The sequence below is a fragment of the Peromyscus maniculatus genome, chromosome 2 (genome assembly GCF_049852395.1).
Source record: "Peromyscus maniculatus bairdii isolate BWxNUB_F1_BW_parent chromosome 2, HU_Pman_BW_mat_3.1, whole genome shotgun sequence".
In the NCBI taxonomy this organism is placed as follows: Eukaryota; Metazoa; Chordata; class Mammalia; order Rodentia; family Cricetidae; genus Peromyscus; species Peromyscus maniculatus.
In genome coordinates, this window is record NC_134853.1 from 150484673 (window position 1) to 150509024 (window position 24352).

General features: G+C 48.0%; 1 protein-coding gene across 45 annotated transcripts in view; it reads right to left on the reverse strand.

Annotated features, from left to right (window-relative positions):
* The window catches only part of Epb41 (erythrocyte membrane protein band 4.1), a 163101-nt gene that overhangs the window by 132880 nt on the left and 5869 nt on the right, over nt 1-24352 (reverse strand). For 26 of the 45 annotated variants that reach the window (XM_076565284.1, XM_076565263.1, XM_076565260.1 and 23 more), the window contains exon 1: nt 4041-4274. The exons of 17 other annotated variants lie outside the window; for them this stretch is intronic. The gene's annotated coding sequence lies outside the window, so the exon portion shown is untranslated. Of the gene's footprint in view, nt 1-4040; nt 4310-24352 lie in introns of those variants that run through there. 2 more of the 45 variants (XM_076565275.1, XM_076565276.1) reach the window with 2 other exon arrangements.

The window sequence follows — 24352 nt, forward strand, 5'->3', positions numbered from 1 at the left end:
ATAGTTTCCCCTTTATCCTTCTCACTGTGCATTCATTAAATAGCAGCAGAGGAAAGCAACATACTAATCTAACTCGGTGTGCTCTCCAGAGGATTTGTTAAACTGCCTTTTACCTAACGCGCCATGAACTCGCTCATACAAAGAGCACACGGTAAAGCCACCGTGTAGATCACACATCAAGAACTGTAACTGACAACGAAAGTGACACACAGACTTGGCACCGGCCTCCCCTCTAGCTGTAAACTGTCACGGATGCAGCAATTACCCTCTAGTGATTCCGGATTACTTTATAAATAATGCCTGGAATTGATCAACATGGGGGAAATCCTTGTCAAAATTTCATCTTTGCAGATTTCAGCCAGAGAAAAAAGCAAAGTTGTTCATAAGAAAAGAGTAGCTGAAATTATTAATGCTTAGCTCACAAACAAAGGGGACCGATGCCATGCCCAAGCAATTGGGGGGAAAAACAAGTCCTTCAGAAGTGGTGATGAAGCCACATCTGAACGTGCACTGGAGCAATCGTAAGCCCAGTCAAGACTCTCGGAAAACGACGCTGGCAGCACTACTAGCAGGGGGCACTACTAGCAGGGGGCACCACCAGCCTGTGCTTAGCAGGCAAGGAAGCAGACTGCGGTCTAAACATATGCTACTCTTCACTTCAGAACCAAACCCAGGCCCTGACAGCCACTCACATCTTAAAGCTATGAAATCAAGTCATGGTCACCAATTCTGTTTATTCAAAAATAACGGGAAAACTCTACCCATCCCACCAAAATCTACAGGCAGAATATTCTAGATCACGATCAATGACAAGCATATTACAAGTACCTGCAGAAAACTCAAGAATCTCGTGGCTTTTAGACAATGTCCCTCATAAACAATTTAACTCTGAAGCTTTCTTAGGAACAGGAAGAAAGCAAAACAAATGTCATCTTAAGTGGACTTTTCACAGAGTACGAATTTGCTTGAAATAAAGACCATAAATTCCGGGACCAGAGAGATGGCTCAGTGCTTTGAGAGTACTTGTTGCTCTTGCAGAAGACACGAGTTCAAGTTCTAGTACTCACATGATGGCTAACAACTATCTGTAACTCCAGTTCCAGGGGATCTGACACCCCTCTCCTGGCTTCCAAAGGCACACACACACATGCAGGCAAAATATTCACAGACATGGAATAATTTTAAAGACTATAAACCCCTAGGTGTAGTGGCCTCTGCCTATAATCCTATTAAAGAGGCTGAGGCCAAGGATCAGCAATTCAAGGCCACTATGGGCAACACAGTGAGTTTAAGATCAGCCTGAACTATGCAACCACACCCTGTTTCAAAACAGCTATACACACTGACCAACCGTGAACTAAGGAATGAGATGATGGAAAGCTGGATGTGTAATTTTCAGTTTCATTAAAGTTGAGCCAGGTGTGATGATGGCACACACATTTTCATAATCCCAGCACTGGGAAGCTGAGGCAGAAGTATCTTGAATTTGAGGATTAGACTGAGCTACATAGCAAGACTGTCTTAAAAAAAAGAAAGAAAGAAAGAAAGAAAAGAAAAGAAAAGAAAAGAAAAGAAAAGAAAGAAAGAAAGAAAGAAAGAAAGAAAGAAAGAAAGAAAGAAAGAAAGAAAGAAAGAAAGAGGCTGGAGAGGAGCTCAGCAGTCAAGTGCTCTGGCTCCTCTTGAAAAGGATCTGGGTTCAATTTCCAGCACCCATGTGGTGGCTCGCAACTGTAACTCCAGTTCCAAGGGATTCGATGCCCTCTTCTAGCCTCCACAAGCAACAGGCATGCACTTGCATTAATGTACATGCAGCCAAAACCCCCATACATATAAATAAAAAAACGTTAAATAAAAGTAGGGGTTGGAGATTTAGCTCACTAGTAGAGAGCTTGCCTAGCATGTACAAGGCATTGGGTTTGGTCCTCAGCTCTGAAAAAAATAAAATTCAAAAAGACCAATGAAAAATTTAAACTCGAGCTGAACACAAGAATGTACCCATTTGGTATAAAACACTGGTATAATGCTGAAAGAATTTTAGTGAGGTCTAAAGATTTTAAGTATTTACTTCTAAGCCTGAACTTAATTTTATAGTGAGGGGGAAAAGCATGGTTTCATTAGTAGAAAAGTCAGGTTACTATGCTGAGCCTAGGGCCAACATTGGCTTTACTTTTTAAAATCGCAAAGACATACAGTACTTCTATCCCCAGGCATCCGAACAATAGCTATCTTTATCTTAATCATAAACTTATTAAAAAACACTCTGAATTAGCATTTTGATTCTAAAGCAACCTGATATTCAACTTATTAAATCCATTTTTTTTTCCTTCATGATATTGAGGAATCAAGCGTAGGTCCTCATGAAATCCAGGGAAGCATTCTCTGGTTGTCATTTATTGAGTGGTTACTGTGTACCTAATATTTATTATGGACTCTACATAATTTATACTAACACTTCAGGAAACTAAGTTTACAGCTGGCAAAGAATTTATTGTTTCCAATTTATAGAAAAGGAAAGTGGCCAGCTGCAGTGTCAAACGCCTTTAATTCCAACACTCAGGAGGAAGCAGCAGGCGTTCTCTCTTAAGTTCGAGGCCAGCCTGGTCTACATAGTGAGTTCCAGGACAGCCAAAGCTACATAGAGAGACCCTGTTTCAAAAAAACAAAAACAAAAAGAGGAAAAAGAAAAGGTAAGGAAAGTGAAGAGTACAAACTTCTTCAAAAAGGAGCAAAATTAAGATGGGAAAAATTACATAAAGGATGTGCATATCCTGCTTCACTAAAGGAATCAAACCAAGTGATTTTTTTTTTACCAGACTAAGAACAGGGAAAGAAGTAACGAGCAACTACATCAAGAACAGTAGATCCCAAGAGTGTACGGACCCACTATACTAGCACTCCAGACACAAAGGTAACTAGTTCTTGCAATTTCCCCTGGAAACAGAGGGAACAAAATAGTAGCTGTGAAATCACCCAGACTACCAAATTTTAAAAGAAGAAAAACAAAACAATACAAAAAAAAACCCCTCAGCATCTCTGAAAAAAAAAACACAAACACAAACACAAACACCCAAGTCTCCACATTTATGGTAGGGTACAGTTCACGGAACAACAGGACCACAGTTGCTGCCGTGTGACCCGAAACCAGCCCGTCAGCGATTTGTTTCATGTCAGATCACTTTCTCTCTGCAGAGACCGCCTGTCCCCGGGGAGCACGACCCTGTCTGGGCAGAAGCTACCCTCCAGGAGGATCCGCCTGGTGATGCCATCAGAGGGTGAGCCTGGCTCCAGAATCTCCACAGGTACAGGCAGCCCAGCAAGCCAGGGAAAGATTTCCAAGCCGACAGATGCGCGAACTGAAAAAGGAGGTCACGGAGCTGAGAGAATAGCTTTAACCCTTGGCTCGCTGGGACCCCTGAAGATTACGAAGGGAGGCACTGGATCTGGAGGGCTCCGAGGTTGGATCTGATTTTTTTTTTAAAGATGCAGGGTCTGTGGCGGGAAGGCCTGGGCTGGCTGCGAAGCTCCGCACCCCCTCGGAGGAGGCTGCCTGACTTGTGCGGTCTGCCCAGCTTCCCCGTCACCAGGGACTCCTCCGCTCCGCTCCGCAGCGGCGGCACCCAGCCCCTCCGCGGGCCGCGGCTCCGCTGCCCACCTGGTTTCCTGCCGCCGGGGCGCCCGCCCACCGCACGGTGACTGACAGGCCGGCCCGGACCCAGGACCCCTCCGCAGGAAGGCAGCCCACGCTTAACTTTGAGACGCCGCGGCCCCGCGCGCTGCCCCGGCCGCCGCCGCCACTGCCGCCGCCGCCGCGCCCCCCGCCCCCGGCCCAGCGGCTCCTCAGGCCGCCAACTGCTCCAAGCCCCCCGGCTCCCCGCGTCAGCCCGCGCCCCGGCTCCCGGGCCTGCAGGGAGGGGGGGTTGGAGACAAAGGCTGCGGCGGCGGCGGCGAAGGTGGCGCCGCGGCCGCCCGGACCGTCCCCTCGGGGCCAGCGCCGCGCCCCCCACCGGCTCGCGCGCGCGCGCGCGGCCGCCTCTCCTCACCCGTGGCTCCGGCCCGGGGCTCCCGCGCCAGCCGCAGCTTCAGCCGGACGAACAATGGCAGGCGGCGGCAGCGGCGGCGGTGTCCGAGGCTCCGGCCCTCGGCGGCTCGCGGGCTGCCGGGCTGCAGGCTGGCTGACTAAAGCCGCCGGCGGAGGGAGGGAGCGAGGGAAGAGAGCGAGCGGGCGGGCGGGCGGGCGGGCGAGCGAGCAGCCCCGGCGCGCGCCCTCCCGCCTTTCCTCAGCGAGACGAGGCCGGCGCGGCCCGCGGCCCGCCCGCGCCCCTCCCCCCCGGCTCGCCACAACATTGTAGTAAATTCCTATTGGGCCGCGCGGGAGGGAAGGAGGGGGCCGGGCCCGCGGCCCGCCAGCGCATTGGCTGAAGCCCCGTTCGGGCTCCCGCGTCTTACCTCCCCCTCCCCTAGAGCGGTAAGGAGAGGGGAGGGGGGGGGGGAGAAGGGAAAAGAGAAGGGAGGGGGAGGAAACAAGGGTCTAGCGGCTGTGCGCACGCGCAAGTCGAACCCGGTCTGGAGCTTGAGCCCCGGGTTTCTGGGCTCCAGAAGCACCCGTGTGGAGAATGGGGCAAGCTAGTGCCCGGGGGAACGCGGGTGAGACCTTTCCTCCCCATAGAGGGGGCCCGTGAAGGGGCCGCGATCTGGGGGCCTCAGGAAAAGCAGAATCCGCATGGATGCTGCTGAGCTGGCCAGGCTACCCCAAAAGAACCCCCTCTCCGTGCCCTTAATAACCTCAGGTAAGTCACTCCGCTTCTCTGAGCCTCAGTTTACCCATCTCCTAGCTTGACCATCTCGAGGCTCCCTTCCAACCCTGACATTCAGTAAGACTTTACCTCTCCTGGCAGCGATGTAAGACCTGAAATGGAATCTTAAGAGTTGAGACCAAGCCAAGATTTCACCTGTCTTCTGTCTTCACTTAAGGTTCTCCTATTTCTGCCTGGCATCCACAAAATTATTTTAAAAAACCTAGCCTCCGCGGTCTGGTCTCCAGATGAATTTAGGGTTGCTCTGAGAAGTGTACACGAGTGCATTGCTCTCTAGAAGATTCAAAGGCTGCTTGACCCTTCTACTTCCCACCAAGCGGGTGTGTGAACAGGGCTGCCTCCCCACAGAGCAGAAAGAGGGTTCTGTTGTAAGCACACGCTTAGAAGATAAGACAGGTCCTGCTATTTCATTTTGGAGAAGAGGAAACCAAAGCGGAGAGGGTTAGCCCTGCCGAGATCAGAAACCAAGCAATGTGACATCAGAGCCTGCACATGCCAGCTAGACTGCCTACGGTTGTGGAATCAAAGCCAGTCCACAGTCTCAGCTCGGCCTCTGGAATCAGACTGCTCAGGTCCAGTGCTCAGTCTCAGCCCTCCCTAATTGTCTGACCTTCTTTGTGCCTGGTTTCTGAAGCCATAAAAACAGAATAAAGGCTGGGAGTGGTGTCACCTGCCTGTAACCCTAGGGCTTGGGAAGTGAGGGCTGGAGTAGCAAATCCAAGGCTAGCCTCCACTGCATAGTAAGCTTGAGGCCAGCCTGAGCTACATGAGACTGTGTCCCATAAAAGAGAAGGGAAGACCACAGTCCCACCTCATAGAGTTATTGTAACAATTTATTAATTAATCGATTAGCTGATTAAAATACGTACAGGACTCAGGACGTAGTAAGATCTCTGTTAGGTGTTAATTATACTACTACTTAGAGACTAAAATATCAACTAAGAAGCACATGCAGGCAGATAAACACTCAACTGTTGTCAGGTCTGAGCACATTTCTGCAGTATAAGTCATAAAACCCTTGAGAACCACCTGACTCCCTAAAACAACCCATTCACACAGTCTTCCTCTGTTTTTGGTTTTGGTTTTTTTGAGACAGGGTTTCTTTGTAGCCCTGGCTTTCCTGGAACTTGCTCTGTAGACTAGTCTGGCCTCAAACTCAGAGATCCATCTGCCTCTGCCTCTCGAGCACATGTGTGCACAGACTACCACTGCCTGGCTTCCTTCTTCTGTTTTAATCACAGCACTTTCTGTAGCATTTGCCCCTGTGGCCAGCCTCCTGTCTAATGTTGACTGGTTGAGTCTCTCAAACTGTTGTATTCTGGATCCAGGAGACTGCAAGCTGGAGAGGACTATTGTCCTTCTTGTTTATTGCACAGAATAATGCTGACATATTAAACCAGTGAATGGACTGTCCTCATTTTATTAACTAGAGACTCAAAGAGTTTAAGTGATCTGGGCCAAGGAGCACTTGTTTTTACATACCCTGGCTCCCTGCTTTAAGCCCTTCAGGTTCAGCTGTGCTTTTGATTGGAAAGTTCCAATGCTACCACTTCTGGACCTCAAAGGCTTTTCTAACTCTCAGACAGGGAAATCTGGTACCATAAAGGATGGAGACTGAAAATCCATCACCAAACATACCATTTCCTTTACTACCAAGTTATCCAGGAAATCCAGACTTGTGAAGCTAAATGCTCTGCATGCTAGCCAATGGCACATCACGTTTAAGGAAGCTTGTAGTATTTGTAGTGTTTAGTAATCATTGCTCTGAAAAGAAGTATAAGTCTTAGGCTAGAAGAAACAAGGCAGGTGTAAATCACTCCTAGATTCAGAGTGTTGTGCAACCCCACACCGAAATCGAATGATCTAAGTTTTAAAATCTCCAAGTCAGCTGGGTGGTGGTGGTGGCATTTAGCACTCAGGAGGCAGAGGCAGGCAGATATCTGAGTTCGAGGACAGCCTGGTCTACAGAGCGAGTTCCAGGACAGTCAGGGCTACACAGAGAAATCCTATCTCAAAAAATAAATGAATGAATGAATGAATTCCAGTGCTAGCTTTTCATTCTTAGCCTGAAGATGAAAGAATCTGTGACATATATCTGTACATGAGAGATTTTCTTGTTATTATACACCATCACCTGGTATGTGTCTTATCTCTGAGTATGGCTGAGCTCAACTAATAATGAGGACTAGGGATATAAATAACATCCACTCAGAAGACAAAGAAACTAGCCTTACTCCTGGGCCCATCTGCTGAGCCAGACATCCAGTCCCAGCTCACCCTGCAGAAATTCCCATCGGGCACCAAGGGTAAAGGTCCCAAGCACCATCTCTGAGGCTCATTTCCTAGGCAGAAACACTTTTGGCTCCATACTCACATCTGGGTGGTGGCTGTGCCATGCTCCAAGGCCCAGGATAGGATCCCTCAGGACCATCTCTATCCCATCTGCCAGCTGAGCCCCATCACTACCTCCCCATTACAGCCCTGCTCCTTTCTAGGGAATAAGGGACCCTGTGAGCTGTCGGTTAGCCCCAGGAGCAGTCAAGAGCTCTAAGATTAAAAAAAAAGAAAAAAATTAGCATGAAAGGGTCTTAATCCTTTCCCATTGCAAACTGAGCTCCAGCAAACACATACACCAGCTGCATGAAATAGGGTGAAATGGGATAGTGAAATTAGGTGATGACCAGTGGGGAGAGCCAGGAAGGGGAGACGAGGCCACCAGTGACCTGGAAGAGATGAGATTGGAAGGAAGAGGGAGGGGGGAAAGTTGGAGTCTGACCCATGCTCAAATCTGGGACGGGGGCGGATTAGGGACCCAGCTGGCCTGAAGCCCTGGTGATAGGGCTCATGGAGAATGTTCATCTGTTGTGGCGGGCTTTGAAAAGCTGGGCACGTCAGCTAAATGTTCTGAACAGTCATTACAGAGTGAAAACCAGCCCTGGCACCAAAGGCACACAGAGCAGAACACGCATCCCAGATTCTCCTTGCCATCAAACTTACACTATTTATTACGCTATTTTATTTAAAACTAGGGGCTCGCATATGCTAGGCAACCATCCTGCCACTGAGATAGGGTCTCACTCTATAGCCCAGGTTGGCCTATAACTTGAAGCAATTCTCCTGTCTCAGCCTCCTGAGTAGCTAGGAGCACAAGCCTGGCTATTTTAGGCCTTATAAACAGAAATGGTTAAGCAGACAAACTATACTGGGGTGGAAATTACTATTACTACAAAAAGAATGTCTTTCTAAGGGAATATTTTTATTAAGCGTACTTGAATTTTAGAAAATACAGTTAAGAATAAGTGTGATTAAATAAAAATATAAATCACCATAAAGTAATGTAACTAATCACCAGTCAGAAATGTAACTACCACAAGGTTCCGATGTAAGACTTTCCCTGTGAATACCTTTCACACATGGGCACACACACACATATTTATACATGCACACATTTTCACTTACACATGCCAAATTAAATAATGGGAAATTGCTGACTTTAAGGTTACAGATTATTAAATATCACCAATTTCATATGCCCTGGCTAATGCATTTTTGTTTTTTTGTGTGGCACTCATCCATGCTTATTTGTGCCTTTGAAGGCCAGATGTCTTCCTCACCTTTCCACCTTGCTTTGTTTTCTTAAGACATGGTCTATCACTGAACCTGGAACTCACCGTTTTGGGTAGACTGGCTGGCCAGTGAGCCCCCGGGATCCACCTGTCTCTGCCTTCTATTACCCCCACCTCACCCCAGCACTGAGATTACAAACACACACACCCACATCCCAGCTTTTACATGGGTGCTGGAGATCAAACTCAGGTCCACATACAAATATGGCAAGCACTTTACCCACTGAACAGCTCCTCAGTCCCTCAGCCTCAAGTATTTTTGGTTTTGTTGTTTTTGAGACTGGGTCTCCCTATGTAGCCTTGGCTGATGTAGAACTCACAGAGATCTGTTCTGCCTCCTGAGTGCTGGGCAGGGAGAGTTGATTTTGTTTGTTTGTTTATTTTAAAATGTATTCTTTGGAGCTGACTTTTCACTTCACAATAGATTGCAAACATTTAAATGATCATCTTTTAAACAATGCTATAGATGTTCTGCAATTTACTTAACCCTCTTGTGGTAAAGTTAGGTTGCTTCCTGTTTTCTTCTCTCATAAATGATGCTCAACAACTATCCTTTTATGCAAATTGTACCTGTGATTATTTTTAAGTACGTTAAACATAGCGTGTTATTTCTTTTAATTAAACAACACAAGGCTGCCTATTTCTGTCTTTCTGAAACAAAGGCAAAAGAAGCTACCAGATGCAATACCTTTGTACAATATCTTATCTTTTGTGTTGGAAAACACAAAGCATGTTTTTCCCTCTTTGACAGAACGTACTTTTCTTATTAAAACTTCTCTTAAGTGGCTGGAGAGATGGCTCAAGTGGTTAAGAGCACTTTTGTTCTTACAGAAGACCAGCATTTGGTTCCCAGGACCCTTTGTGTGTGTGGGGGGGGGGGGGGCTCACAAACCTTGTTACTCCAGCTCCAAGGGATTCAGTGCCCTCTTCTGGCCTCTGCAGGTACCTGCATTCATATGCACATACCCACACACAGACACATTCACATAATTCTAAAAATAAAAGAAATCTGGGGCTAGAGAGATGATTCAGTCAAAAGCACTTGTGGCTCTTGCAGAGGTCTTGGAGTCAGTTATCACCACCTACATGGCAGCTCACAAACTCCAGTTCCAGGAGATCTGATGCCCTCTTCTGACCACCTCAGATACCAGGTATGCATACATACATACATACATACATACATACAAGCAAAACACTTATACACATATACATTTTTTTTTTTTTTTGGTTTTTTCGAGACAGGGTTTCTCTGTGTAGCTTTGTGCCTTTCCTGGAACTCACTTGGTAGTCCAGGCTGGCCTCGAACTCACAGAGATCCGCCTGGCTCTGCCTCCCGAGTGCTGGGATTAAAGGCGTGCGCCACCACTGCCTGGCTCACATATACATTTTTTAATCTAAAAAATAAAATAAGTATTTTTTTTAAATCCTCTTTAAAAGTTTTCTGTGGCTGAGAGTGGTGGGGCACGCCTTTAATCCCAGGAAGCAGAGGCAGGGGGATCCCTGTGGGTTCGAGGCCAACTGGTCTACAGAACAAGTTCCAGGACAGCCAGGGCTACATACACAGAGAAATCCTGTCTAGGAAAAAAAAAAAATCACACCTTAAAACATAATACAATCCAAACAAATACTGATTTGGAGGAGCTTGGGAGACCACACTGGCCTAAGACTTGCAGGGACCCTCTTACCTCTGCCTTCTGAGTGCTGGAATTACAAGCATATGCCACCACACCCTTAGCTAGATACACTGACTTGATCTTTACATGCCAAGGAATGATGTAGGGAAATATTAAAAAACTTTTATTTTCTGCAACTAAAGCAGAATGTCTCTATCAGAACAGAAAACTTGGTATGGAGAATTCAAAATACTGCAGTTTATATCACACTGAACTCTCAAGTCTGAGTCCAGGTGTCTCGGGCAGCACTCACTGGCATGGCATGGGCACGGTAAACCTGCCAGCTGTTCAGAGCCAGGGCTACGATGGAGTTGCACACTGCAACCCAGGCAAGGAATGCCAACAACACTCCAATTCCCGGTGCATCTGATTTGAAACGGACTTTTGGTCGTTAAGGGTTCTGACGTCTCCTACCATTGCCCAGTTTTTCATGACACCTATTTAATTACACAACCATATCTGGGGTTGCCATCCACAGTTTAAGGAGTCCGGTGAAAGGGAGAGGAGGCAACAAGAAGGCTCGGCAGATACAGGTGCTTGCCACCAGGTCTCCTGACCTGAGTTTGATCCCCACAGGTTGTCCTCTGCTCTCCACACACACATGCACCCACACCCAAACGGGATTTTAAAAAGCTGGAGGTTCACCTGTTGTTTTGTTTGTTTGTTTCTCCCCTTATCCATATATTTTTACATGCAGGCATTTATCAAAAAGGATCATTGGTCTTGCTCAGGGCCCCTGGTCTCTGCTGCGCCATCACCGCTGGGCCCTCAATGGGACTCTTCCTGGACATCCTGTGTCATGGGGAGTCTGTAGCCCTGGGTCCACAGGACTGACCCCTGCCCCCAGCCACCTCCCATGCTCCTGCTGATCACAGATGGGGTGGTTGTGGTGGAGAGCCAACACATAACCCAGGTTCTGGGACTGGGTCGTTAGTTACAGGGCTGCTCAGCCCGCCAGCTCTCCCCTGTCTTCACCACCAGGGTGGGCTCTCCGGCATTGCCCTGGCGAGTTCACTCTTTGCAGCTATGAGCAAGGGGCGGGCCGGTTCTCTGGCTTTCATGTCCTCAGGGTCGGATCTCCCACACCTACATCTTCAAAGCCAGCTCTACTGTGTTGTGCAGGCAAGGTGTAGGGACCACTCTCCTGAGTGCTGCAGCTAGCTGATGGAGGATAGGGTGAGCTCTCCCATTCTCATGACCTCAGGGCCAGCTCTCCCACCTGCCTCAGGCATTGATGGAGCGGGCATCTCTCCTACCCATGCTGCTACAAGACAGATGAGTGGTGGGGACAACTCTCCCATGCTCACAACATCAGGGCTGGCTCACCCACACCTATTGCTAATTAGGCCTTTAGAGACCACCAAGCCCAAGCTACTAACTTTTGAGCATTTTGAGAAATGGACTTGAGGACTGCAACGCACTTGCCCAAGGTCACACAGCACAGTGACAATGGAGTCCAAGCTGGAACCCACATTTTCCAACCCTTACTATAGGTCTCTACTCACAGCTTTCTTTTTAAGTCCAGCTATATTTATTCTACAAAGCTGGAGGCCAAATTAAATCCTACAGCCAGCCAGGCATGATGGTATCTGCATGTAGTTCTGCCACAGGGAAAGCTGAGGCAGGAAGATAATGCGTCTGAGGCCAGCTAAGCCAGAGAGTGAGAACTGTCTCAAAACAGAAGTAAAAACTGCAACCAGAAAACCTAGGGAGATCTGAGCTGAAAGAGACCTTTAAAATAACTTATTTTAAAGCAAGAATTGGTAGTGCAGGTCTATAATCATAGCTTCTCAGATAACTAAGGCAAAAAGGATCAAAATTTCAAGATCTTCCTGGGCTACAAAGTGAGTTTGAGACCAGCCTGGGCAACTTAATAGAACTCTTTCTCAAAATATAAAAAGAGCACTAGGGCAATAACTCAGTGATAAAGTGCTTACACAGTCTCACAAGGCCCTTGGTTCACTTTCCAGTACTAAAACAATACTAATAGTATTTTACTATTGAAAAATAGTAACGATTGGGGACAAGATGTAGCTTAGTGGCAGGATGTTTGCCTAGCATGCACAAGGGCTTGGTCCTCAACACCACAAATGCCCATGCACACATACACATACAAACACATATACAGTAATAAATGGACATACTGGCACATGCCTGCAGAGGGTTGTAAATTTGAGGGTACAAAATGAGTTCAAGGCCAGCCTATGCTATATAGAATTTGCCTCAACACCTCTGCACCCCCACCAAAAAAACAACTACATTTATGAGGGATTTAGAATGTATTAAACACATGCTAAAAGTTGTGTGTGTTATTGCATTTAGCCTAATAGCCTTCAAAGAATTATTAGTGTCAATTACATGTGAAGAAATTATACCACCATCCTCATATTGCTCTCAAGAAAGTAATTAAGCTGGGCGGTGGTGGTGCACGCCTTTATTCCCAGCACTTAGGAGGCAAAGGCAGGTGGATCGCTGTGAGTTCAAGGCCAGCCTGGGCTACAGAGTTGAGTTCCAGGACAGCCATAACTACACAAAAGGAACCCTATCTCGAAAAACAAAAAACACCACCACCAACAACAACAAAAACATCTAGCCAAGACCCTGGAGAAAAGCTGTTGGTCTTACTTCTGATTGCAGCCCTGAGACATCTAAAAAAGGAACCAAGATCTGACCTCCCATGACCCTCCCCAATCCTCTTCTCCCAAAGCCAGAATGAGCCCAGTGACCCTGATCCAGCAAAGCCTCCAGCTCACTCAGGCTTAACCCACTGTATAGCTCTTCCAAGAGCAGGAAACTCCCTTGTCCTAGGAGGTTGGCCAGGGACAGAGAGAGGGGCCGCACGACACCTGCTCACAGAGGCCTGTCTAAAGCTGGTAATGTGGGCCTCGCTCAGCCCTCAACTGAGACAGGAACGAGAGAGAAGGAAACAGGGAGCGGAGGGGAGTGATTAGGTGTCTGGAGTGCAGAGAGGCAGGACAGTCCCTCAGCCACCCAGAGCTGACTTAGCTGACTTCAGTTTCCAGGCTTTTCCATGGTGTGGCTGGGGGGTGTGTCAGTGAGGGAGACGGAAACAATAAGAGAGCCTACCAATGAGCTACAACCATCAATCTTCTGAAATTTGACGGTGTGACTTCCGAAGTGCCGGCAGTCCCCACACTGTGGTGATAGAACTCAAGCAACATCTTATACAGATTTCTATTCACTGCTTCTCTCCAAGTCCATCTATATTCATTCTTCAGAGCTGCAGAGCAAGCTAAATTCTATAGCCATGTAGCCTAGAAATAGCTGAGCTGGAAGAAGCTTAGAGACGAGGTTCACGAGACAGCTCTGCAGGGATGCTCACAGCCAGACCTGACATCCTGAGTTGGATCCTCAGAAGCTACCATCAGGGAAGTTGAGAACCGACTCCCACAAAATGTCCTCTGACCTCCACAGGAACAAGCATGAGTAAATAAAGAAATAGGTAAATGTTCAGAAAAAGAAAAAAGCCTTAAAGATAATTTATTATTAAAAGTAGTAAGAATGGGGCTGGAAATGTCGCTCAGTGGCAGAGCATTGGGCAGGCATATTCATGGCCCTGGATTCAATCTCCAGCACCAAACACCAAAAAGCAGGGGGAGGGGCATAAACTAGATGGTTAAAACAACAGGATGGATTTTCTCACATTTCGGGAAGCTACAAGTTCAAGATCAGGATGCCAGCATAGTCCTGGCGAAGTCCCTCTTCCTGTGTCCCCACATGGCAGAGTGACCTTTCTGACATTTGTTCTCATAAGGGAACTAATCCTGTCATGAGGGCATCACCTTCATGATCTTCAACCATCCTACCTACCTACCATTCAAGGGCTCCATCTGCAAACACCTAAGAATTCTGTGGAGACATAAAGATTCAGTCTGCACCACGTCCTCCAATCTCTGGCTCCCTCACCAGTCAGATGAAGGTGGCTTTGTTTACCAGGCTGTCTCACGGGATGGCCAGAAGGGTAAAATGAGGTGTGCGGGCTGGAGAGATGGTTCAGTGGTTAAGAGCACTGGCTGCTCTTCCAGAGATTCTGATTTCAATTCCCAGCAACCACATGGTGGCTCACAACCATCTGTAATGAGATCTGGTGCCCTCTTCTGGCCTGCAGGTATGCAGAGCACTTGTATGCATAATAAATAAATAAATCTTTAATAAAAAAAAAAAATATCCGGGCAGTAGTGGCACACGCCTTTAATCTCAGCAGCACTGGGAGGCAGAGCCAGGCAGATCTCTGTGAGTTCGAGGCCAGCCTGATCCAGGACAGGTACCAAAACTATACAGAGAAGCCCTGTCTCGAAAAACCAAAATAAATAACTAGATAGATAGCTAAATAAGTAAGTAAATGAGGTGTGCAAGAGTTCTGCAGATTACAAAGCACCACCCTGCACCATGCCAGATTTTTCTTCTTTTTTGAGGCAAGGTCTTGCCAGCCTCAAACCCTGATCTGCCTATCTCCACCTCCCAAGTCCTAGGATTACAGGCACATAGATGGCTTAGCAGTTAAAAGCATTTGCTGCTCTTACTGAGGACCTGGGCTCAATTCCCAGTACCCACATAGTAGCTCACAACCATCTGTAACTCCAGTTCTGGGGACCCAACACCCTCTCTGAACTCTGTTGACACCAGGCACATATGTGGTATACAAACATGCATACAGGCAAAACATTCATACACATAAAAATAATTTTAAAAATATTTATGTGTATGTATGTATGTATGTATGTATGTATGCCTGCATGAGTCTATGTACATCATTCATGCACGTGGAAACCTGCAGAGGTCAGAAGAGGGTGCCAGCTCCCCTGGAACTGGGGTTACAGATAGTTTTAGGTCACCTGATGTAGGTGCTGGAAACTAAACCCTGGTCCTCTGCATGAATAGTAAGTAAGCAGTCTCACACTGAACCATAACTCCAGCCCAGGACTTTTGTTTTGAGTTGGTTTTTTTTGTTATTGTTTTTTTTTTGGGGGGGGAAGACATCGGTTTTTTGAGACAAGGTTTTGATATATAGCTTTGTCTGGCCTGGAACTTGCTATGTAGATCAGACTGGCCTCAAACTCATGGAGATCCACCTGCCTCTGGGTCCTGAGTGCTGGTATCAACCCAACTTGACTTTTAATTTAAACCTGTTATAGACCACACAGAAAGAACCCTCCAGTCAAGGCAAAAGCCTTGCAGAAGTGAACACCCACATTGAGCTCCTCTTTTGTACAGGTCTGGGGATGCCAGCAGGAGCAAGATGAGTCCCCGTCACTAAAGTAACAGCCACCAGCATCATCTCACGTGTGGGTGACGGCAGGAAGAGGTAAGAAGACTGTGGGGTTCTGAGGCAAGGACACTGGGTTCAAACCAAAGCTCCACCATCAACATGCTGTGTCACCTCCCCACCCTCCTTATCTGTAGAGTGGGGTGGCATGTGTCAACCTCAGTGCCCAAGTGTCATATGCAATGTCACCACGCCTCAGCAGCAGCCTCCTGAGGAAGGCAGGGCTACCTCCCGTTTACAGATGAAGCAGAAGCAGGAAATTTGCCCAGTTTCCTCAGCTAGTAAGGCTACCTCAGCCTCGCCCTGCTGCTAGTCATTTCCACGATGGGCTCTGGGATAATTCCAGCAAAGACAGACAAGCCTCAATGCTGTACTCACGTTCTCCTAGTAAACTTCACACTCACCTCCAGAGAGGGCACAAATAACCACCTTTTCTAACTTTAGGAACTGAAATCAACTGTGTGGTAGTTTATCCTCACAGCAGGAAGGAATGTAATTGCTTGTATGACTTCTCCAGTCCTTACCCATTACACTCCCCTGCCTCTTTCCCAGTGAAGCCAAGCAGGCATCCTCATCCTGCCTGACAGACAAGAACGCAGAGGCCTAAGAAGTCCTGTTTGCCTACAGTAGCCCAGCAAGTCAGCTAAGAAGACCTAACCTCGGCTCCTTCTTTGTGTTTCTTTATTTTGTTGAGAGAGAGAGAGAGAGAGAGAGAGAGAGAGAGAGAGAGAGAGAGAGAGAGAGAGCGAGCATGCAAGTGCCTTTGGAGGCCAGAACAGAATGCCAGATCCTCTGAAGCTGGAGTCACAAAAGGTTATAAGCCGCTGGAAATGGGTGCTAGGAACTGAATTCTGATCCTCTGTGAGACGAGCATGCATTCTCAACCACAAAGGCATATCCAGCAGATACCAGTTTGTTTTACAGTGCTGGGGACCCACACCAGGGCCTTGTGTATACGAAACAGGGCTCTATCACTGAGTTGCACCCCTACCCCCACATTCCTGGTTTTAAATCCAGTGTTATTTTCTCCGTTCGTAACTGCTGAATCCTGAGTATCTGAACATGTATATTTGGAAGCCCCATAGCCAATCAATCCCATAGGAGTGTGAGGGCCCCCACTACACCAGGCTAGGCCTAGGAAGCAGAGAGTCCTGGGGAGAAATGCTGCAAGATGCTGTCCAGGGAGACAGCCGCTGAGCTGGTGACCCACGAGTCTCCTGCTTTGGAAACCTCCATCTTCATCTCCCTAAGTTGTTGGCTCAGAGCTGGGAGCTGGGTACCCACTCACCAACGCAGCTGTCTGCTAGGATTTCTGCTGAAAAAACAAAAAACTCCATCATGTGGGCCGACGTGCTAATTACCAATAATGACATAATAACCATTGTGGGCCCAACAGCCAAACAGCCCCAACTAGAAATTCTGCATAGCTCAGACTTAGGAACAAAAGACTTGGACACTCCAACTGAAACTGATGTCCTGGCAGAAAATATCAGAAGCAAAAGGGCCTCAGAGTTGATCCAACCAAAGTATTATCTGGCAAATGGACAGGGGAATGAGGACTCATTTTCCCTGGGGTCATGAACACTCTCATGTGGTCATTTACTGAGACTCTACTACACACCCAACATTTGAAACCTACACAGAAAGAAGGCTTCATTTACTCATCAATACACTCAGACAGTTATTAAACACCCACTATGTGCTGTTCCATGTACACAGTATGAATCACTGAGTAGGCAAAAGCCACCACCATCGCCAGGCTTACATTCCAATGAGGGAAAACAGACAATAAGTAAATAATCTGTAAAGGACAGCAGATTAGAGTGATCAGTGATATAGAGAAGGCAAGGAAGGAGGTGAACTGGTGTCAAAGTTCAGAGAAGGAATAGTGTTTAGGTGGGTGTGATGGCACACGCCTTTAATCCCAACGCTCAGGAGGCAGAGGCAGCAGATCTCTGTGAGCTGGAAGCCAGCCTGGTCTACAGAGCAAGTTCTAGGACAGCCAGGGCTATATAGAAAGATCCTGTATCAAAAAAAAATTTTGTTTAAATTATGTGTAATTGATGGTGGGGTGGTTTGTGCGTGTGGGTGCAATGAATCCCCTGGAGCTGGAGTTAAGGCAATTTTAAGTCACTTGATTTAAAAATTAAATTATAAAATAAATTAAAAAATAAAAAAAAAAACTGGGAACTGAATTTGGGTCCTCTGCAAGAGCAGGACACACTCTGAACTGCTGAGCGGCCTCTCCTGCCCCACTATCTCAATTTTAAGTCAGATAATCAGGAAAAGCCTTATTAGGAAGAAGACATTGAAACAAAAATTTAAGATGAGACAGTAAGACAAAAGGGTATTATAGCTATAGAAGGTTGAATGTTCCGGAACTGTCCAGCGCAAAGGCCCCAGGGTGAAGTATGCCCGGGAGTATAAGCCCCACCATTAAGAGCGGGGAGGAGGGCAGACACCGACTAGTGGGCACTGTGTGCTTCGGCTCCCTTAAGCTTGCGGCAGGGGTGGAGGTCTTTGCTGTCTGACCCTCTGCTTGCTCCTCCTTCCTCCGCTCTGTCTCTGGAAATCCTAACTGTGAGTTGGGTAAATGAATGGACAAATGCCACCAAGGGTGGCTCCCTGAACTCAATGAACTGTTTTCTGACTAGCCTTTTCTCTTCCTGGCATCTACTAGCTATCAGACAGTAGTCACCCCAGTGTGTCAGCGTGGATTAACCACTTCACACGGATTATACAATGTGGTGTCCAACTCATCCGTGGGAAGGCGCGAATCTGCTTCCCCCTTCGTAACAGGGAAAGCTGAGACTCACTGAGGTCAAGCAGAGGCTGGAGGCCCCATGCCAGTGAGTGGTGGGGCTGGGGTTGGTTTGCTTGTTTGTTTTGAGACAGGGTTTCCCTGTGCAGCTCTGGCTGTCCTGGAACTCACTCTGTAGACCAGGCTGGCCTTGAACTCAGAGATCCACCTCCTTCTACCTCCTGAGCACATGGATTAAAGATGTACGCCACCACTCCCCAGCTGGATTTTTTTTTTTTAATTTATTCTTACTCTATGTGTAAGTGTTTTGGATGGATAGAAGGATGGGTGGATGGATGGATGGATAGGTGGATATGTACCATATGCGACCACATCTGTAATTGGTACCCACAGAGGTCAGAAGAGGGCATTGGATCCCCTGGAGCCAGAGTTACAGAGGGTTGTGAATCACCATATGGGTGCTGAGAATCTTGAACCTAGGTCATCTGCAAGAGCAATAAGAGCTCTTAACCACTCAGCCATCTCTCCAGTCCTGAGGCTGAGATTTAAACAGGGTCTCCTGTAGCTCAGGCTGGCCTCAAACTCACTATGTAACTGAAGTTAACCTTGAACTTTTCTGATCCTCCTGCCTCCACCTCCAGAGTGCTGAGATCACAGGCTTGGGGCCACTATGCCCCATTGGGCTCATGTGATGCTGGAGGTGCTGGGGATGCTGGGAATCCAACCCAAGTCCTCATGCATGCTAGGCACCCTACCAACTGAGCTACACCCCTAACCCCAGGTATCTACTTCTAAACCTACCATGTATCAGGGACCTACGATCACTCCATACCCTCCTTTCATAAGTCAAAGCAGAGGCAGAGAACCTAGTGACCCCTAAAGCCTGGCAGAGGAAGAGCTGGAAAAACCGATGCAGCCCGCACCCTGCTGCACTTGGGGTTGCAGGCCAGGGGTTCTCTTGGAAGCCTTTCTGGCCTCTGCAGAGGTCTGTGTCATCCTTACTCCCAAAGGTCGGTTCCAAGGAACTCACCATAGTCCATCTCTGTCCCCTTAGCCTGGGCAGAGCAGGACCCTCTCTACTATCTGCCACTGTGCACAGTGGCCCCACATCAGGGGAGGCTGCAGAAGGGAAACTGTCGTGGGTGAAGCTATGATATCCCAGCCAACCCAGAGAGAGGGCCAAGATGCTGAGCCTCTGGCTTCAAAACTGGCTCATCGGGTTTCATTTATTCAACAAGAAACCTATCAGACAGGCACGGTGGCACGTGCCTGTAATCTCAGCGCTCAGGAGTTTGAGGCAAGAGTAGGAGAGTTCAAGGATAGCCTGGGCTATGCAGAGAGTACCAAACCAGCCTAGAATACATACAGTCTAGACCCTGTCTCAAAATTCTAAAAGAGGGACTAGAGAAATGGCTCAATGGTTGAGAGCATTTGCTGTCCAGCCATGAGGATCTGAGTTCATATCCAGCATCTACATAATAAGGTGAGCATGGTCTGGGTGCTCCTATAACTTCAGTACTATTGTGAGATGGGACAGGGACAGGAGGGTCACTGGAGCTTGCTGGTTTCCAGCCTAGATGAACAATGAGAGCTCTGCACTCAGAGAGAGACCCTGCTTCAAAGGTATAAGATAGAGACTTATACAGGATACCTGACATCCTCCTCTGGCCTTCACAAACACATACAGGCATGCACTTCTACCACATACATATACAACACACACACACACACACACACACACACACACACACACACACACACACACACAGCAAATCCAAAAAGGAACCATATTAAACTGCAGATGGGATAGGGTAGAAGTTTAAGAGGTAGAAGTTTGTGATCCTAGAACTCAAGAGGCTGAGGGAGGAGGATTGCTATGAGCTGAAGAGAAGCCTGGGCCACAGAATCAGACTATCTCCCAAATAGCAATGGCAGCAGGGACCCACTCTCGAGGGGTTACCGGAGCTTCCTCTTCACTGTTAGCCTTCCTCACAGCAAGATCAGCCCTGTTCCACGGCAGAGGAAACCGAGGCTCAAGGGCCAGAGCAGGGCATCCAGAGAGTTACAGCCCCTGCCAGAACACTGACCCCCACACCAAGCTGACCATCCAGGGCTGCACTAGCCATGGCCTTCCGAGACACAGACTTTCTCACCTAACTCCCATCTCCATGCCAGAAGAAAGGGTCATCAACTTCCAGGGGGGAAAAAAGAAAGCTACTAATTTCCTAAATATTTGTCCATGTTTCCGGACTACTGCTGGCTTTGGCCTCCAACCAGAGAGGGTCATCTAGGGTAAGGAACAGAGGGTGCCCAGGCCTCAGGACTAAGAGTCCTTGGGCCTGAGGCCAAGGCGGGGTCAAGGAGCAGGAGGGGAGCCATCTTGGCAGAAGGCCAGGGCCCCCCTGGAGACTCAAACTTGTTTCTTACTCCTTTCCTTCCTTTGTGGCCAGCGTGGCTGCCAGGACAGGCAGGGGAAGCCACGGGTGGGGACCCGGAGGTGGAGAGCTTTCGTGACAATTTCATTAGAGCTCCTGCGTGTGGTTGCACAGTGTAGACACTGGACCAGTTCTCAGGGATCACCCACTAGTGATCTGACCCGCTCTCTGAGGAAGGCCAGCACGTCCCCATTTCCCTGAGGCGGGAACTAAGACACAGAGCAGGGGCCACAGTGCCTGAAGCCCACAGAGCTTGTCAGTGACAGGGCTGGCAGAGAACCCAAACTGTTGGCCTAAAGGGGGCCACTGGGGGTGGGGATTGGAAGGGGGAGAGGCAGAGAAATGAAATTTGAACAGGTTAAAAAAGGCCCAAGCTATCTCAGGAAGTGGGGGTTCAGGAAGGCATGAGGAGTCAGAAGTCAGCCCCTGGGGGCTAGAGAAATGGCTTAGAGGTTAAGAGCACCGACTGCTCTTCCAGAGGTCCTGAGTTCAATTCCCAGCAACCACATGGTGGCTCACAACCATCTGTAATAAGGTCTGGTGCCCTCTTCTGGTCATACATGCTGTACACATAATAAATAAATAAATCTTTAAAAAAAAAAAAAAAAGAAGTCAGCCCCCAAACTCCACACAGTACAACCCCACTTGTCTTCCCAGCGTCACCTCCCATCTCTACCTCCCCCTCTTTCTGCCCCAGCCACAGCACAGTGTGCATCCACCCTGAGCACATGACATGGCTGAAGCCTTTTACACATGCTGTACACAGTACCCACAAAGTTGTTCCCTCCACTAGAGAGCTCACATCATCTAGCTCTTCATTCTTCCCTCTGAGTCCTAGGAGTCGCCCTGATGCTCTGGGTTCACTCCGCACCCGAGGGGCAGGAACTCGTGGGAGTCGTCTCTGCCCCTAGACTCTAACCCCCAAGCCCATGCTCCATAGAGATTCACTGTCTCTAGTCTTTCACCCCTGAATCTGAGAGACACGCAAAACAGGTTTTTATGTGTTTGCATTCAAGGAAAAGGAGGGTAAGGGAGAGGCTGACATGGACAGGCCTAGAGCCCAGGGTTTCTCTGTACCACACAGACCGTGTCAGGCACCGACACTAAGAACGCATATCCCAGCCAGACCCACCAGAATCACACAAAGGAATCCCCAAGACAGGAGGATAAGTCCTGGGGGCCAGAAACCGAGCCTCGATGTCCAGCTCAGACATGGAGTCCAAGAGGGAAGGTGCTGAGACACAGCTAAGTGGCTTCCTTCCCTACCCCTGCTCTGTCTCCCCTGCTCAGGTACACCCCTCAGCCAAAGTATCCCCTGGATCCAAATCACCCCAGGCCCCAAGGCCTCTCTCATCTCAGTCCTCGCTTGCCTGTCCACTGCAGTCCATCATTATGCCCCCCTGACCCTGCCTCCTACACAGATCTGACATCTCCCGCTGCTGCGTGGCACAGTTCCCAGGCCAATATCACAACACTCCTCCCCTAAACAGATGGCCCTGACTCTGCTCTCCTTGTGTAACATCCAATGGCTCCCACTGCCCTGGGGTCAGGTCTCCGATTCTCCCGAGCCTGTCTTGGGAGGGGCATTTCCCCAGGTGCTGGTACCATTCCACATCTTGGCATGCACAGTTCCTCCCGGAGGAATAGCCTTCCTTTCTCCTCGCCTCTGCCTAAGATCACCTATTCACACTTCAGCGTCAGTCAAAGCTGGATACAGTGCTTTGAGGGCCCTTCAGACCAATTAGACACTGAGCTCCCCCCAGAGGCAGAGGAAAGGGTCCATACAGAGTCCCTCTAGCCCCACACCAGCATGGGGCCTGGCACAGACTGGACACCAGAAAAAGCAGGTGGCTAGGAAATGGAGGTGCATTCTTACCTCTATGAAGCCACCTCCCCACCCCCTTTCCCCTCCATGTACCTTTTGGAACCTGTCAAACTAGATTGCTATCCACTTGCTCCCAGCAGTGCCCTCCCAGACCTGATTTCTACTGTCCCAAAAGGGACATCTTTACATTCTCAGAACGATGCCCATAATCATAATTATAGTAATAACAACCATTACCACCATTTATTGGGTGCTCAGTGTGTGCCTGGTTATTTCATCCTCACAAGAACCCTAGGAGGGAAGGAGTTGTTTTATTGTCCTCATTTAACAGATAGGGAAACTGAGGCTCCAAGAAGCTATCTTGCCTAAGGGCACACAACTAGTAAGCACTCAGGGCTGGGTTCACAGCCAGGTCTGTCTGACCTACGGCCACTGTGCTGCCCAGCAGCCTCCTGATTTCTATAATCTCACCTCCTGGAACTTAGCACAGCAGCTCCGCTCCCACCAGCCTGCAGCTGGGCACCAGAGGTGGACAGAGAGGACACTGACACAGTACTGCTTTTTAGGGGGGATAACATGGCTGGGGGTTAAGAGCACTGGCTGCTCTTTCAGAGGTCCTGGGTGTGATTCCCAACACCCACATGGGAGCTCACAACAGTCTGTAACTCCAGTTCCAGAGGATCTGACACGCTCTTCTGGCCTCCGAGGGCAGCAGGCACACATGGTATGCACAGACATACATGCAGACAAAACACTAATACACATAAAATAAAACTCAATATTTTGTGTAGGAAAAAAAGGTCACTGGGAGGAAGACAAGAGGTCATGTGCCTGGAGGAGCAGACAGGGCCAGTGAGAGAGATGGGCTCAGTGGGTAAGGCACGTGCCCAAGGAACCGAGTTCAATCCACAGGGAAGGGAGCAAGTTCCCAAAACTTGTCCTCTGACTTCCCCATGTGAGCTGTGACACAGAAGCATCCTGACTCCCTCATTCACACACATGCACATGTTCTCTCTCTCTCTCTCCCTCTCCCTCTTCCTCTCTCTCTCTCTCTCTCTCACACACACACACACACACACAGACACACAAAAATAATAATAATAATGGTAATAATACAATTTAAAATTTAGAAATAAATTTTAAAAATAAGTTAAAATGAACGGATTAAAATAAAGCATCAAAAACCCGGAATATGGAAAATAAGATAATTGACAGTGATACATATGACTTGAACTTCTCAGGACACCTATACTTAGGGGGACAAAATTCTCCAGGATCCTTTGTTGTGGAATATTACTTTAACTAGGCAAAGATGTGTTACATTTGTCTGTGTTGTGCAATAATTCTTTAACTATGTAAAGGTGTGTTACATTTGTTTAGTGATGTAAAGATGTATTGCTTTGCCTGCCTAAGGTACCTGATTGGTCTAATAAAAAACTGAACAGCCAATAGCTAGGCAGGAGAGGGATAGGTGGGGTTGGTGGGCAGAGAGAATAAGTAGAAGGAGGAATCTAGACTCGAGGTGAGAGAGAGAGAGAAAGAAAGAAGAGAGCGAGTGAGAAAGAGCGGGAGATACCAGCCAGCAACAGAGTAGAACATACAGAATGAAAGGTAAAAAGCCCTGAGGCAAAACATAAATAAAGAGAAACAGGTTAAATTAAGTTATAAGAGCTAGTGGGACAAACATAAGATAAGGCCAAGCATTCATAATTAATAATAAGTCTCCATGTCCTGATTTGGGAGCTGGTTGGTAGCCCAAAAGAAAGACTGCTACAGCCCTTCCCCCAGCTAAAGCCACGTGAGCAATAATCCTAATGCTTATCTACCTGTCTATTCGAGTCAAACAACCCTCCGAGGGAAGAGTCATTTATTAACCCTGTTTCACAGGCCAGGCCACCAAGGCTAAGAAAGGCCACGGAGCCAGGTCACAC